This window comes from Ambystoma mexicanum, chromosome 7q, assembly GCF_040938575.1.
Source record: "Ambystoma mexicanum isolate Mex_15411 chromosome 7q, UKY_AmexF1_1, whole genome shotgun sequence".
NCBI lineage: Eukaryota > Metazoa > Chordata > Amphibia > Caudata > Ambystomatidae > Ambystoma > Ambystoma mexicanum.
Window position 1 is genome coordinate 311785963 of NC_090941.1, and position 18924 is coordinate 311804886.

Sequence of the window (18924 nt, forward strand, 5' to 3'; positions counted from 1 at the left end):
TTATAACGCTTGCTCACGCTTCTCTTGAAACCCGTTACCATCATGAGAGATATAATGGAAACACGATACTGGCCACGGAACTATATGCCACTATAACCTAAAGCATCCATGCACGAAATGGATTACTCGTGCACCAGGCCCAAGTAGGCCTCAAGCAAGAGATCCCGTGGACATTAACAAAGCAAAAGTCAGGTTGCTGAGCCTGCAGAAAGAACCCAGTGGAGCAACCAGCCAAGGTCGTAATGTTGCAAAACCCACAGCCAAGAACAAATCCTCAAAGGCACGATGTTGCAGCCTCGCACTCCACGTCCCAATGTTAAAATCATATCTGCAAATTAAACCAGACATACAGTGGAAAAACAATATTAATTGTGCAGAATTCTGCCTCAAACACGGTCCCTCCCCACGTGACCAAGCCGAACCTGACGAGATGCCAAAACCCAGGAGAGAAAAGGCGTCTGGGTACCTCGCTACGAGACGCAGGCCGACCCACTTGAAAGGCTCAATGGACACCTGCTACAGTGGGAACGGTCAGCTTCCCACCTATGAATAAATCCTCACATTGTCTGCACGTACCCATATTGAAACATTGTTGCAAACACAGGTACACCATGAGCTGGGAACAACGGTGGTCCCAGGCTGGGGAGCTCACGGATGCACCAATCAGAACATGGGGCTATTATCTCAGACGTCAGTAACGTTAGCCAATCCTCAGGGGTCTTCATGTAACAATTCTTATGTATCTAATCGTAGGGACAACCCAGATATACCACCTGACTACACCTTGACCACTAATATCATTCTCTATATGTGTACTATACTAATCCTACCACTCGAGCAACCAATTAAGAGTGGCGATAGGTTTTTTGGTAACTTTTTGGAGTGACGCAAGTAGCGCGTCATAATGTAGTAAAAAGGGCCTGCGAGCCCCACTATTGTGTGTGTGTCAGGACGAACGCGTACGCTCCTTGACCCATCCCTGCCGTTTTGCATAAATAAACAGCAGAAGTTGCCTTGCTCCTTGTGTGTGCCTCATACTCTGTCTCGATCCGAGATATACACGGGAGGAGTTGGGGCCTCCCTGCCCGGAGGTCTGCGGACGGCCCGGCCGACCCCCGGCAGAATTTCCCCCCCCCCGACAAGTTGGAGGCACTGCTGAGATCTGTTTAAGATCGACTTTTATTTTTAATTTTTCCAGGCACTCCCGTTGCGAGGAGGCCCGGCGGCGCGGCCCCCTCTGCCGTTGCCCCCTTCTGAGGACTACAGGACCATCGCGGAGCTGCGAGAGGACCGGACAGCGCAATCCGGATATTGGCCCTCGGGAGCCGGTTGAGAAGTATCCCGCCGGCGGTCGGCGAGTGTCCAGACGTGGTCCAGACGAGGGGAGGTGGCGAGCCGCTTGGAGGGGTGCACGCAGTCGAGCGGCCCTGCATCGAGAGAACTTGGTGAGCATGACACGCACAACAAGCAATGCGAAATTGTGAGGGAGGGGGCGGAAGTAAATAAGGGAGGAGGGAGGTATTGTAAAGAGGTGGGGTGAAGGTTTAACTGAGTGTTGATAGTGGAATGAATGGTAGTGAATTGAGTGAGAGAGAAGGAGGCTAACGTTACGCGAAAGAGGGGGGCGGGGCACGAAAACAACACGTGCAGCCGCTCGTAACAGGGAGCTAACGTTACGCGAAAGAGGGGGGCGGGGCACGAAAACAACACGTGCAGCCGCTCGTAACAGGGAGCTAACGTTACGCGAAAGAGGGGGGCGGGGCACGAAAACATCACGTGCAGCCGCTCGTAAGACACTGATTGGCCTAAAATCGCGACTACGTGTGAGGGTGGGTGTGTGTGGTTTCCTACGATTTGACATGTATTATTCAATGAGTAGATGAGGTTCCCTATTGTTCGAGCAAGAAACTCGATAGGTAGATGACGTTTCCCTGTGGGCGGTGGCTAGTTACGTAGTTGCCCAAAACGGAAGATAATTGGCTGGTTAAGCCCTCCTGTTGAGGGGCGTATCACACGCGAGGCGACGCAGCGTGCGCAGTCCGGTTATAATATTGATGAGATTACCTTGTTCCAGGAGAGACAGGAAGACAGCTGTAGGGTTAGCGGGGTAGATTGCAAGTGTATTTTGAATTTAAAGAACATAACAAGAATATACCAGTAGCTCGAAGAAATAGGTGACGTCACCAGTAGGGATTTAGTAAGATATCGTGAACACAAGAAGCTTTGGGTTTGACATTGGTGGGGAAGAGAACATGATAAAGGAGCGGATACGGAGATAAACGATAAACGAGTGGATTAAAGAGGAGAAGGGGAAAGGGGCGTGGCTGCGCACGGAGAACGCCGGCCACGGCAAGTGTAAAAGTGGGAGGAGAACGGGGAAACAGGACGACTGTATAAGATCGTCGTAAGGGGTACGCAGCCGCAGGGGGCTGCGTGCGCTTCGGCCGCAGGGGGCCGTAGGAAAAGAAATATAATATAACATCATACATATATTTGTTTTATGATTTTTTTTTTTTTTGTTATTATCATTGCATAATTTGTCAAAGGATTGTCGTAAGTCCCCACACTTGCGGGGCAAGGTAAGCAATAAAAGGTTGTATATTGCAAACTGCTAGCAAGGGGAAGGGTAAGAAGGGGAGCGCTAGTATGTCATACGGGGGAGGGGTGGGAGGGTGGGGGAATACCCTCACTACCCCACTACAACACATATGCACCACACTGCCACCACATAGGGAGAAGTTAATTAAGTACAGCATAGAGTGGACCCAGGGGACGGACAACAAAATGTTAACACCATGGCCGCCTAATGGTAGTTTTGACCCATATGCCCAACATTCACTACTAAACCATCTGCACAATACATACAAGGGGAAGAAGTTGGCAAACAATGTGGAGATGTTTAACTTATGGAGGATGTTCCAGGGGTCTCGACCAGGACCAAATGGAATGTTCACTATGGGGGAAACACCGGAAGAAAAGGAGATTAAGAAAGAAGGAACGGATGGGGAAAAGGGGAGTGAAGGAACAAAGAATACGGGGAACGAAAGACTGGGAGGAGAAAAGATTGATAAATTAGCTGACATAAAACAGGAACCGAGCAATGAGATACCCATAACACCGGGAGTGAAAACAGAGGGAGGAGGGTTGTACCCCTTAAGAGAACTAGGAGAAATAAAAGGACAGTTAAGGGCGGCTGAAGGATACTCAAACCCGGCATACAGCCCTCCACCATATGTGGCTCATGGGAAGATACCAATGGGGGACGGGAGGAGAGAAGAGCAGACTGTAGAGATAGGAAACGATGAGTGGGTAGCTGCACAGATATTGTTGAAATTACGAGGATCACTAACTGGAGAAGAAAGGGAGGCGGTAAAGAGAACAAACGAGGATAGTACAAGAGAGAGTGAAATGAGGGGAGAGGAGCTGCTACGGCAGAAGGAAGAGATTTTGGAGGAAAGATTAGCTAAACTAAGGGATGAGCAGAATGAACTGATAAAACAACTTGAGGGGGAGGAAAGAGAGAGAGTGAGGAAAAGGAAAGAAGGTAAGGACGAATTGGAAAAATTAAGGGAGCAAAGTGAGGAGAGAAGGAGAGAAGCTGAAAGGGTAAAAGCAGCAGCAGCCAGGGTATCAAGAGTAGTGATGAGGGAGAAGAAGAAGGAAGAAGAAGAAAATGAAAAAGAAATGGAAATATGGAGGAGGAGGATAATATCAGAGACAGCTAAAAAATATGAAGAGGGGAAGGTAATAGAGAGTATAGTAGAAAGAGAAAGGGTGAAATGGGAAAGGAAGAGAGAGGATGAAAGGATATTGGAACAGATGAGCAACGAAGTAATGGAGGAATTAAAAAGGAAAAGAGAGGAAAATAGTAGGGAGATGGAGGAGAGGAGTGAAGGGGAAAGAGAAGGGAGTAAGAGGGAGAGTGAAAGATGGGGAGAAGTATATAAAAGTAGAGAGGTAGCAACAACATCAGCACTAAGGGGAACAGTTGGTAAGAACGGAAAGGGAGAAGGAGACCTAATAGACTTAAAAACAGTAACAATAAAAGGAAAAAAGGCAGAGTGGGGGGGGCAATTTATGAATGATTTTTGTAGTGAGGATGGAAGGAAGAGTGAAAGGGAAAGCTTAGATAAACTATACCTCACTAGAACAAACATAGATTCGCCATGGGTGAGTAGAAGATGGGAGGAGCTGGAGAGAAGTAAGGAGGAAGTGAAAAGAGTGGGGGAGAAACAAATTAACGAACACACGCCACCCACATCACCATCACGCTCTCCCACGCCACACCCTACTTGTTCAACCGCTGCACGCTCTCTGCACAGAATAAAGCTCGCGCCCTTCATGAACGAACTTACACCTTATGCATGTCGGCTTAGGGACCTCCCTAGTCGCAGGCAAGACAGACAAACAGACATGCCCATATTGAATACAGGAAAGGATGAAAAAAGGGGAAAGGAAGAAGAGGGAGGTAGGAGCAGAGGTAGTAAGGAAGAATTTGAAGTAGTAAAAGGAATGGGGGAAGAGGAGGGGTGTGAAGAGTTAACATCATGGAGCATAAAAGATGACACAAGACAGAATGTAATGCCACTGCTGGAGAGAGGAGGGGTTAGACCACAGTATGTACCTTGGAAACATACGGATAAGGAAAACATAAAATGTAGGCTCCCATCATTAAGTGGAGGTGCGGGTAAATGGATATATGAAATGGAAAAACATACCGCAGGACAGAAACTAGCAGTGGGAGATGTTAAGGGCCTGTTAATATCAATATTAGGGGATAGAGCGGATGACATTTGGAAAAGAGCGGGATTCCATGGGGTAACTATAACAAACACATCGCATGATGGGGCACCATTTGCAAACTGCAGACATGCGCTATGGCAGGCACTAAGAGTGCAGTACCCAGACACATCAGACATAGGAGCCATTACTTCCCGTAAGATGGGTGAGAACGAGGATCCTGTTGATTATATCCAGGATATTCAAGAGAAGTGGCGCATGGAAACTAGAGAACAATGGGACAAAACACCAGCCATATTTTATCATATACTAGTACAAGGGCTCCCAGAAGGAGTTCAGAGACAATTAAAGAAAGTAGTGGGGATGGAAGCAAAACCATGGCCAGAAATACAACTGACTATAGTACATCACTGTAGAACATGGCAAGGAAAAATGAAACAAAAGGAAGAGGACAGGAAAACAGAAGAGGCCAAATTAGTACAGAAAAAACTTACTAAATATACAATGGAAGGGGCACTAATAACTGCGCCCACACCAATGGCCCAAAGCCCAACGCAAGTAGTGGCTGCACAAGATCCAGCTCAAATAGCGCATCCACAAGGGGTAATAGAGCCAGTGCTGCCTCTGCAATCACACGCACCAAACATGGGAGGAGGGTACCCAATGCAAGGAGCTGGGTATTATAATTATAATAGAGGGAGAGGAGGGTTTATGAGAGGAAGAGGATATGGATATAATACCCAACAACAGGCTGGGGGACTCAGAAATAACTACCCGACAGGGCAACCAGTATACCAGGACAACACTGGGAGCTTCCCATGGCAAAACAGGGAACCACCCGTGTGTTGGAGCTGCGGACTATTAGGACACATGTCACGTACATGCAGGGTCAGACCAGGAACACCAGCATGGAATGAACAAGCACAACCTAGGACATCACAAGAACAGCAGGGCATACAACCACAGCAGATGTCACCACAAGGGAGTGACCAACACTATTCCCTACCACAACAACAAATAAAACAATACCTGCCACTGCCACAACAACAAGTAGCGTTAATACAGCCACCACCACAACCTGAACGAACACAATTGGGTGGGGTGACGGTGTTGGGACACAACCCTTACACAGGGAATGGCCAATCATTGTACCCCCAATAGGACAGCCCACAGACGGCCTTGGTGTGTCCCATCCTGTCAGTAACACCTAATAGTGCGGAGGAGCCACGCATAGAGGTAACGATAGGTGACAAAAAATTATCATTCCTTGTTGACACCGGGGCAACCCGGTCTTGCATAAGGGAAGGTAAATTTAAGATGTCAGGCGAAGCCATGAACACACAAGGTTTTTCTGGGGCTAAAGGGTTGGTTCCATTTACTGATAACGTTCCACTATCTATTGGAGATTACGATCTGTCAGTACCACTTTTGTATTATAGTGCCTCACCAGTAAATATACTGGGGAGGGACATAATGAACAGATTAAATATGACGATCTCCTTTACAGAGGATGGCATAATTTGCTCTACTCCAGGAATTAACATGCTCGCAGCACGACAGATTTTGCAAGCATACTGTGGACAGATAGCGATCAGGGCGGAGCCAGTAGATGGCGAGCTATTCCAGTACGGAACAGACATGGCATTTGCATGGATGCCAGGGATAGGAGGGAAAATATGGAGGAGGCCAGCAGCCTATCTATTCCGACCAGAAACACCAGCTAATGAACTGGAAGGGAAGGTGTTTGCAGTGGACATTGAGAGCATTATAGCAACAGCTGATTATGTTGCTGTGCACGCCCAAGATAAAGAAGGGAGAGCATGGAGGGCGGTGATAGCACTAGCAGAAGGTTGTAGGCTGACCCAGGTGTCAGATGAAGAGCTGTTTTCAGAAGAAAAGGAGGAAAATGAAATGGTGTTCATGATGAGTGTAGAAATATGGCTAACAGTGGCTCACAAACAAGTGGCACAGAAAATTGCACTGGCACTTGAGGCACCCGCAGGCACACCAGTCCCATTTTTTAAAGAAGATATGTCAAAGGTGCCGAAATCATTATGGACTATTAGCCCTTATGATGTAGGATGCATTAAAAGCATAGGGGGTGTAAGGATAAAATTAAAAAAGGGTGCCATACTACCAAGAGTGAAACAATACCCATTGTCAAGAGAGGCAGATGAGGGCATATATGAAACCATAACGGCCCTTATAAACAATGGCATATTGGTCCCCTCAGAATCACCATGCAACACAGCTGTGTACCCGGTGCGCAAGGCTAAGGGAGGGTCTTGGCGGTTCATACAGGACCTCAGACCGTTGAACAACATAGTAGAAGCAGAGTATCCAGTAACAGCAAACCCGGCCACAATTTTGTGTGGCATTCCAGCAGAAGCATCACGGTTTACAGTAATTGACCTTAAAAATGCTTTTTTCTCAATACCATTACACCCAGACTCACAAGATTTGACAAGCTTCACTTACCGAAATAGGAAGTGGAAACATACCAGACTACCACAGGGATATTGTGAATCACCCTCAATTTTCAATAGAGTAATACAGATGGATTTGGGTAACGTTGAGATGGAAAGCACAGTGTTACAGTATGTGGATGACATAATAATTTGCAGTACAAATGAAGGTAAATGTAGAGAGGACTCATTACAAATGTTGACGATACTGGCTGAAAAGGGGTACAAGGTAGACATGGAAAAGATACAATACTGTCAGGAACAGGTACTTTACATTGGCCAACTGATATCACAACATGGAAGAAGGATTGCACCACAAAGAGCACAGGCAATCTCAGGCACTCCCGTGCCACAGACTGTGAGAGAACTGCAGCAATTTCTGGGACTGTGCAACTACTGTAGAGCATGGGTATTTGATTACAGCTCTTACATAGGACCCCTGCTTGAGGGTTTGAAGGAAGCAAATAAAGGGGAGAAAAAGTTGGGATGGACTATGGAAATGAGGGAGGCATTTGATGAATTAAAAGACGCAATATCAACTGCTCCAGTACTAGCATCCCCAGACTATGAGCAGCGATTTTTTATATTTTCACATTGCGACTCAGCAGTAATGAAAGCAGTATTGGCCCAAAAGACTAGCATGGGCTATAAACCAGTAGCATTTTACAGCGGTCACTTAGACCCTATAATGTTAGGACACTTCTCTTGTGAACAAGGTCTTGCTGCAGCTGCCTTTGCAGTAGAAAAAGCATCATCAATAACTATGGGGTGTCCAACTACACTATTTGTGGAACATGCACTATTTGCGATATTGAATAAACCTAAGTCCACACTGACGACACAGAGGGCATCAGGTTATGAGATTATTTTGTCGAAAGCTGAACTGGCAATTGTTAGATGTAGCACGGTTAACCCTGCAAGGTTTCTAGCAGAGGTAATTGAAGAAGGAGATTACGCCCACGATTGCACCCAAGTAACTGAAATATACTCATGTACTAGGAAAGTTGAAGAAAACGCACTAGAGGGAGGTGAACTTTTGTTTATTGATGGGTCATCAACTATTGATCAAGGAGATGGGATAAGACGGACTGGGGCAGCAGTAGTAAAAATGATGGAAGCGCCGGTGTGTGTGGCTATGAAGTGTGTACAATTACCACAGCATTACTCCGCTCAAGCGGCGGAACTGGTTGCACTCATATTGGCATTAAAGGAAAGTTTTGACAAAAAGGTAACTATATATTCCGACAGTGCATATGTTACATCCACTGTCCACTCAGGCCTATCAAAGTGGAGAAGAAGAGGGTTTAGGAGAGCTGACGGCACTCCAGTACAACATGCCCTCTTGTTGGCTGAACTAATTGAAGTAATAAACGATCCCCAAGAGCTAGCCCTAGTAAAATGCACCGCACACACCAATGGAGAAGATTATGTATCAAAAGGAAATGCAGCAGCAGACGCACATGCAAAATATGCTGCATATTTTGGTGAGATATGGAACCCCACAGACTCACAGAGAGGGAGAGGGAGGGGAATAGCGAGGGAGATGTTAATAAAAGAAGGGTACACCCATCTCCCAGCCACCCAGATTATGGAGTTACAAGCGGCTGCACCAATGGCCGAAAAAGAAGTATGGGTGAAAAGAGGATGCACAATGTCACCAACCGACGCACTATGGCGCCAGGGTGGCACTGGGAAAGTTGTAATACCATTGGCACTGTTAAATACCGCCTTGAACCAATTACATCACCCTGCCCATACAGGCAAGGAAATAATAGCAGCGCGAATTAGAGAAGATTGGTTCTGTCCCGAGTTAACATCCCATGTGTCAAATTTTATCAGCAATTGTCTTACATGCCAACAGTTCACGGCCGGTCATACTTTAAAGGTGATAAGAGGTACCATACCCCGACCAGAAGGACCTTTTCGGCACCTTCACATTGACTATGTTGATATGATCAACATTTGTCAAGGCAATAGGTATATGATTGTAGTAGTATGCCCATTTTCTAGGTGGATCGAAGCAGGGCCCTGTTCACACCCTGATGCGTTTAGAGCAGCCAAATTTATAGTAAGGGAGGTATTCCCCAGGTGGGGAGTGTGCGAGGTGTTAAGATCAGACAACGGACCCCATTTCGCAAATGAAATGTTCCAGCATATCACATCCCTGCTGAACATTAAACACAAATTTGCATGTGCATACCACCCACAGGCTAATGGTGTATGTGAACGCCTGAATGGCCTATTGAAGGAGGCAATTGCTAAAATACAGCAAACAACAAAGAAAAGTTGGTTGTATTGCCTTCCGTTAGCATTATTCGAACTCCGAAACAGGCCAGGGTCCGACCACCACCTCACCCCCCACGAAGTGGTTACTGGACGCCAAATGCGCCTTCCCCTAACACCAACGTCAAGGGCATTCACCGACAATGAAAGTTCAGCGAATGTGTTAGGTGATGAAATGTACCAATATGTGTCTTCTTTGATTACTAGCGTTGTGTTTGTGTCTCAACAGCTCGAGCGCACACGGGGCGGGTCTACCAGCAATCAAGAAAAAGACGAAAGTACAGAACTGGGAAAGGAGAACTCGTGCAAACTTGCCAAAGGTGACCACGTACTACTTCGCAATTTCAATAGGAAGTGGAACCAGAAGAGGTTCTCTGGCCCTCATCTGGTAGAGGACGTATCAACAAGAGCAGTAAAACTAAAGGATAAGCGTGCCTGGAACCACCTACATGACGTAAAGATCTACAAACTGCAGACCCGCCCCAGCGCCAACGACAGGTCCATTGGAAAAACGGCAACAACATCACCGACAGCGGAAGAAAACACCACCACAGACAACGACCCAATTGTTCCCTCGGAGACAATAACGGACGAAGAAGGGGGTGATCCCCACACTGCCCACCCCATGGTCACACGTTCAAAGAGTAAAAATACTCCCGCCATCTGAGTAAAACCCCCCCCATTGACTACTAAATACAATTGTAATAAAAACTAAGGACTTCGCTTGCACCAATACACATGTAAACACGTGAATGTTCTCTTTTTTCTCTCGCACATACAGGAACTGCGTAATATTGTATTATTAAGAAAAGTTAACTAACAAAGAACATCGCTTGCACCAATACACATGTAAACACGTGAATGTTCTCTTTTTCTCTCGCACATACAGGAACTGCGTAATATTGTATTGTTAAGAAAAGTTAACTAACAAATTCAGTGTGCAGGCGTAGATGGTGCTGCCAGACGATAGTTACCCAGAAGAATTGTCACACCAATTTGTATACGAAATAAAAAGGCCAACATACTTAAAAAAGAAAAGGGTACGTGTATACTACACAGCCTTCCTCCTGGCCATAGAAAATTACATGCCCCACCTCCGCCCATACTTGCCGGTCCTGAGAGACCGATCACTTAGAGTAGCGTGGGAGCAACTCTTCACCTGGGCACTGAATGACTACTTGATAGGGAGAGCTTAAAGAAACAAAACTAACATTTAATAACAAGCACTTTTGAGAATTTTTAGGCGGGCAACTTTAACGTCGCAAGAATACGCTGCCAGGACTGCAGCAAGGTAAGAGCAAAAATGCCGGTGAGGTTAGCATATGTAATAAAAATAATAGGGATTTTTATGATCACCGGAGTATTGGCTGCCTCTGTATGGCAGTACAGCTATGCTATCAGTTTTTTTGCTGCACCCAAACCTAATGTACCCCAGTTCCCTGCTGCAACAGGTGTTACGTCAGGTGGTAATAGTAACAATGAACCAAAGCGAAATAAAGTTAAACGCAGCACATACTCAGACAATAAAGGTATTGATAATTATGTACAAGATTCAGCACACGTCACAAACAACATATGGTACCAGCACATGACCCGCATTGGTAAGCAGACAACTGAGGATAGCTGTTACGTTTGCTCATTAATACCATACGCCATGAGCGCTTCACGAACATTTGTTGCCACAGAAATAGATGAAAAAACAGCACAGTGCATAATATATTTGGCCCTGTTCCAAACGAAAGGAAGATTTCAAGGAACAGTAGTGCATATGACATGGAAGACACGGGACTCATACCCATATGAAAACAACTTCCTTAAGACCTATCTGAGTTATCACAAGACCAGTTTACATGCTGAAGCATTTAGGTACATAACAAGTGGTCCTGCGAAAGGAGAAACAAAGAAGGTAACACTGCAGTATCTACCATGTGATTGGTACGCCACGGAAGTTCCGGGTAAACAAGGATGCTGGGAGAGGCCACTACTGACGATAACAGGAAAGGTGTTCCTGGGCAACAGCTGGGAGATAGGAGTGGTTGGCAGCAACATGGTAACAAAAGAAACTATCTCAACTATCGAGACACACAATCATCGATGTTGGACGACGTGGATCAAGTATGTACCAATGCTCACGTGGGTAGAAGAAGATGAAGACCCGATAACTATACTACCATTGACTGCGCCCAAAGTATGTTACCAGCATAAAGGAGAGGTGGACGTAGGATATAACACCAATTGTGCAAGTGTGATGGAGTTACCTGAGGGGGGAGCGGGAACAGCAGTAATAATGGACCATTATTGGGCCTGTGGAGAAAAGGCATATCATACACTGCCTCCCCTGTGGAGTGGTGTGTGCACAATGGTACACGTCAATGTACCATCACTAGTGGTACCTAAGAAGCATGTCGATGTGGCGAAATTTCCTAAAATGGATGAAGGAGACAGGAGAAGAAAGAGATCTGCACCACTCCAGAAGGAGCAAGAAAACAGGACCAACAGCAATGATACTGTCCTAAAAAGAAGAAAAAGACAAGGAGAGCCATTGACAGGAAATTACCTGTGGGGAAGGTCGGAAACGGAACTAACATCAATACCGCCAGAACACAGACTATTCAGCAGGGCAGCTATGTTCTTCTCATCAATAATACATCCGGGACTGCAAGCATATGCAAACGCAAAATGGCTCCAAATAACCAGGTGGGAATTAATGATGACCATCAATTCAACAGTAAATGGGTTCAACGCAATTAAAGAAGAGCTGCGAGCCGTGAGGATGGTAGCACTCCAGAACAGATATGTATTGGACCTTCTCACAGCAATGGAAGGAGGAGTTTGTGCAAAGATAGGACAATCATGCTGCACGTTCATACCTGCCAACGATGCCGACAATGGTACACTGACAGAAGCAGTTTCACAATTGGCCCAGATGCACTCCAAAATGATGGACGAGAGTAACGGCGTAAACAAGGATAAAAGCTGGTTTTCACTATTATGGTCATGGATGCCATCTTGGCTGTCAGATGGACTGAAAATAATAGTGGGATGTGCTATTTTGGCTGGAGCTGCACTGATAATAATTAGATTTTGGAAAGCCCAGAAGGCGCGCTCAACTGATGAGTTGCTGGAAATGGTGGGAATGCACCCCTTGATGCCAGCAGATGACGGCCAGCACACAGGTGTGATAATACACGAAAGGGAGAAGTTGCGCACCCAAATCATCGCCAATCATCTAGACCCACCATCAGTGAAGATAGAGAACCCAAGGAACCCTAGGAGCTACATAGGAAGATGGGTATACTGTACTCCTGGAGGAACATGTGAATACATGTATTGGTCATTTGAAGATCACGTAAACCATTATGGACATCTCGGAGGGATAACTAAGATATGGAGAGTAAGAGGAGATAACGAGAAGGATATGTTTGTGGTCGACAAGTCGACCAGAGGGGGGACTGAAGTGGGAGAATGGAAAACCAGACTCCCGTCCTTCACCTCTCGCGCTTGGCCTAGAGGGTCGCGGCCCAGACACCCGCCACGAGAAGAGTTTGTCCATTTACCAGATGACCAAATACCCTGGTACAGAAACATACGGATGTGTCCATCTGCCTGCCCAACAGCCCGCACTGGCCATGCCGACACCTGCGGCACGGACCAACTAGACTGAAATCTACCTGTCGTTAGAGATGCCATGACGACCTAGACAACGGGAAGCACAGCTGAACAAATACACACACTTAACATTTCCACACCAATCTACACGAAGAACATACTCAGTGCTCTGACGTAGGCGACAGGCTTATTCACGGACGTGCATCTTTATTATTTTTACATAGGCTTTCAGAATGCAGAAACGCAAGACGCATCATGAGCTCATTTATAACGCTTGCTCACGCTTCTCTTGAAACCCGTTACCATCATGAGAGATATAATGGAAACACGATACTGGCCACGGAACTATATGCCACTATAACCTAAAGCATCCATGCACGAAATGGATTACTCGTGCACCAGGCCCAAGTAGGCCTCAAGCAAGAGATCCCGTGGACATTAACAAAGCAAAAGTCAGGTTGCTGAGCCTGCAGAAAGAACCCAGTGGAGCAACCAGCCAAGGTCGTAATGTTGCAAAACCCACAGCCAAGAACAAATCCTCAAAGGCACGATGTTGCAGCCTCGCACTCCACGTCCCAATGTTAAAATCATATCTGCAAATTAAACCAGACATACAGTGGAAAAACAATATTAATTGTGCAGAATTCTGCCTCAAACACGGTCCCTCCCCACGTGACCAAGCCGAACCTGACGAGATGCCAAAACCCAGGAGAGAAAAGGCGTCTGGGTACCTCGCTACGAGACGCAGGCCGACCCACTTGAAAGGCTCAATGGACACCTGCTACAGTGGGAACGGTCAGCTTCCCACCTATGAATAAATCCTCACATTGTCTGCACGTACCCATATTGAAACATTGTTGCAAACACAGGTACACCATGAGCTGGGAACAACGGTGGTCCCAGGCTGGGGAGCTCACGGATGCACCAATCAGAACATGGGGCTATTATCTCAGACGTCAGTAACGTTAGCCAATCCTCAGGGGTCTTCATGTAACAATTCTTATGTATCTAATCGTAGGGACAACCCAGATATACCACCTGACTACACCTTGACCACTAATATCATTCTCTATATGTGTACTATACTAATCCTACCACTCGAGCAACCAATTAAGAGTGGCGATAGGTTTTTTGGTAACTTTTTGGAGTGACGCAAGTAGCGCGTCATAATGTAGTAAAAAGGGCCTGCGAGCCCCACTATTGTGTGTGTGTCAGGACGAACGCGTACGCTCCTTGACCCATCCCTGCCGTTTTGCATAAATAAACAGCAGAAGTTGCCTTGCTCCTTGTGTGTGCCTCATACTCTGTCTCGATCCGAGATATACACGGGAGGAGTTGGGGCCTCCCTGCCCGGAGGTCTGCGGACGGCCCGGCCGACCCCCGGCAGAATTTCCCCCCCCCCGACAACTCGGTTAACATCAACACTATCCAAAAACTCAGGGACTATCTTACATTGTTGTATCATGCAATACAAACACAGAACATGTTGAAAAAGCAGCACATGAATACATTACATTCAATAATAAATAAGAAGTGGAAACTGTAAATGTAACACACCAACCATCCAATTACATAACATATGCAACATAATGCAATATACCAAAACAAAATAATTATGCCTCCAACAGAATTACCTCACACAAACTGCACAGCAAAAATTAGCAGCACACCTACGCAGCAGTAACAGCAAAACCTACCAAGAAACTAGTGAGTGCTCTACATTTATTTTATATATTTATAAACTTTCTGTATTAGGTACAGTAAAAATAATATATATATTTCTTTTTACACAGACATGTCTAGTACTTTGGAATGGCTGGAAGAAAGTTTTCCTCGTGATGAAATGAGTGAAATCAGCGATACTAATGGTAGACACTACATTTCTCGATATAAACAAGTATTACACATTAGTTTCTGTGTACTTACCACATGTTTTTACAAAATCATCTGCAGCGAATGGAGCAAAAAATTGATCTATTAAAGTAATAGTGTGCTCAGAAATATGATTGCCCCGAGGGTTCGGGCATGTGTTTCTAAGCATACGTTGATCGATCGTACAAACATTTCCTATGCACCTTACTGTAGATTTCCTCTTTTTTACACATGAGAAATCAGGCAGCAGGGCTCGACCATCTTGTGATAATCTTATCCATTTCCGCATCGCCCAAGGTGGACTGCCCTGGCAGCACTAATTCATATGGCCTGCCCCTGAGGCTGACATCACCAAACCTAGTGATATTCTCCGCCTATCTCCAGGATGTTACTGGGCAGCATAGCCAAACACGCCCAGTCATCACCTACGTGATAACATTAGTTGACGCAAAACCCAGAATATCAACACACATCATCTCACAACACAGCGCGTCCCAATTTTGAATATAAAACCATACTTTTAAAGGAAATAGCAAAACTGTAAAATTTGTAAAGTACTTTTATTTCACAATAAATGCTCCGAGAACATCCGGCGATTGCCATATTCAAGCAAATGGGTAATTTTTTTCTGCATTCTCGATCCACAAATGTTTATCGTGAGTCATGCAGTGTTCCTTTAGGGTATAAGAAGCACATTGGACGCACTGTGAATCGCAAGGCTTTGGCATCAGCTTGGCGCTAGGCCACCGTAAATGATGTCAGGTTGCTCCTTATCGCTGGTACCGCGTAAGGGCATATCAGCCCATGGCGATTGTCCGAAAAAAGAGTCACTGTGATCCACCCATTCACGTGTATCTGCAGCTGGCAGTTAAAAAACCTGTCAGTTGGTATCTGGAATTGATGACAATCGCAGAAAGGTAGGATGTCGCTGATAACAAAAACGTGTCTCAGTAACCAATCTTTACTACAGTTTATCATTTTAACCATTAATTCAGCCTTGTGTTAAAACTATTGATGAACACGAACGTGAAACAATGGCAACACAGAGAAAAGAACGTGGAAAGTAGACTTCAATTTGCTTCAGAGGTTAGTGCTATGGAGTATGGTGACTTCAAAATGGGATGCAAAGGCTGATGCTACAATCAGGGAGCAAACTAAGGGCAAGAAGAACACATAGACGGAATATTAATTAAATATTAGCATTGAATTACGCGTTTGTGGAACCTGGGGGAACCCACTAGTGGACTACACACATCTCGATGATGGACTGCCCATGTGCCCAGGATAAAGTCAAGTACACACACAGGTTGTAATTGCGTGTCGTTGCAATATGCCACAAACAATGACCAAGTACAATGTAAGTCAGCAATAATGGTCAGCGAATGATAAGTTGACTCGTTCGTCTATAAAATCGTCGAAAGTATAACTTACATAACATTTGGCATTTCCATTCTATCAGCGTTACGCAGAAACTCCGTTCAGGTCAACGAATTTTCATAGAATCAAATTACATGTTCATTTGTCCAGTTTTGGAATGGTGAACCTTATCATATTTGAAAGTGTTACATACCTCCCTTCATGCATTCCTTTCAGAATCCTCCCTTTGTTTCAAGGTCGAAAAACAATCGAACCTTTTACTGTATACGATGCATGGGTTTGCTCAGCTCGAAAGCAAAAATTAAACGGTGCTGACCTTCACTCAGAATGGGAGCCAATAGCCCTTCAGACCATAGTAGCATTAGAAATATTTTTGAAAAACATATGAATTGTTTGCTACCATTCAGCAATGCCGGCGACATTTCTACGGATTTACTTTGTTCCTCTGGAGAACTTTGCACTCTCCCAGTGACTCCCACAGCCAGGCCACACCACCGGTCAGCTCAGCCCGTCTCCTCTTCACATGGCAAATAACGTAGACATTTTTCAAAGGAGGAAGTCTCGAGCCCTGACAAAATGTGCTCGTATGAGAATGTCCGAGCAAACCCTGCTGCAATCCCCACCGGCCAGGCTGCGGTCCCCTGACCCCATGACTGAAGTTATATATTAGAGGCCTATAATTTGCACACGTGTGTTTGTACTACCCCACTTTCAGTCACTAGCAAGATGAACAGTGTGGGGGTCTTGCCACCTTACAAATACAGACACATAGTAAATGCGTAATAGTAATGCTTTTACGTTATAACGCAGATAGTACCAAAAACAACTGCAAGCGAACTGGATTCACACATGGTAAACTATCACTTGGTAAGAAAACCTTCACAGCAGTCGGTATTATCTATCACACAGGAGCCACCACCAATGCAGATCATTACACTGCATATATAAAAAAGAAGTGTGGATGGGTCAAATATAATGATACAAACATTACTGTAAAACAGAGAATGAGAAGATCTGTGACCTACCTCAATACGGCCCAACCTACATCTTCCTCTCTCCACCTACTGAGGACAAAAAACAACACTATTGTCCCATATTGCCCTAGGTACTAAACCAGAAAAAATAACCTTGGCATTTGGAAGTATTTTCATTACTGCCTGAACCAAGTGTTCCAAATCTCTCAACAAAGTAGGGGCACTGACATACACCAAATGCAAAGCACCACAGTGCAAAACAACTACATGTGGACTGTTCACACTGCCCATATCTCCACAAACTTGTACAAATCCCTGCACATTGAAACCAGGCACAGTGCTCCACACCACCTCCAGTCCTTTAACATCAATATTGTGTGCCACATTCCTGCATTTAGCATACTGCTCCAAACCATGCACAAACATATCTCCAACCACCAACACCCTGACTTTCTCCACCTCTGCCATCTTCACTACACACAGCCTCTTTCAACACAAACCACAACCTCAACATCTGATTGGCTGATCCCTACAGTCCCCTTTTCATGCTAGTTTTGCAGAGAAACCCTGGATTTGGCATCCCCTGACCGAGGGCAGCCACGATGTCTGCGGAGTGCGTAACACTGGGGCAGCCCTTCTACCCTTTCCACTTCACTCTCTGCACCATTTCCTCATTGGTTACTGTTAAGAAGTCACACAATCATCCACCAATCACATCCAAGAGCTCTCCATCTAACTCTATCATCACAGATCAGCACTTTAGATGTACTATTGATCACTCTCAGTACAATTCAGCTGTGACTGCAACAGATCTACATCAACAACTACTATACAACTCCCCAAGATTTCTACTTGCAGATTAATGCAGATCTACATTCATGAACACAGAATACAGGTATGAATATGTTCTACACAGTACATGTACAGCTCTTCTAGGAATACATATAAACAGAGTAACTGCCACTTACCCTTTATAAACTGTAAAATTAACTTACTGTCATTTATCCCATCTGCTATGATGAAGTGTCAATTGCAAACCTGTCTGCTCTCCAAATTTTTGTTTACAAACACAGCTATCTAAATAAATGTTATTTCGTATTAAATGATGGGAGAAATAACAGTATAATTATGAAAAAGGCTGTCCAGTGTGTTATAAAAGTACACACAGCCATGGATCCTCATTCAAGCACACTCATAGACAATATCATTGAAAGGCTTCCAGCTCAAACAACACCACTGCCTCTATATGAAATCCTTCTGCCTTATTTCCCACACCTTCACAAATGCATACATTGCATGCTTTTCTGTACAATTTCTGGCATTTACCCTGTAAAAATAGCAAAAAATGCATATGATTATTTCTTCCACCTCTTACCATCCAATAACATGACATAAAAAAAAAAAAAAGTGCTCTATACATTTACTATTATACTCATTTGTAAAACATATTCAACTAACAGATTCTAAATAAAATATACAGGATGCACATAGGCAAAGAAAAGTGCATGTGCATACTATCCTCAGTTATAAGAAAACACTACTACTACAAAAACAAAAACAAAAACAATGTCTACATTAACAAAAGTGCTATAAACATACATTAT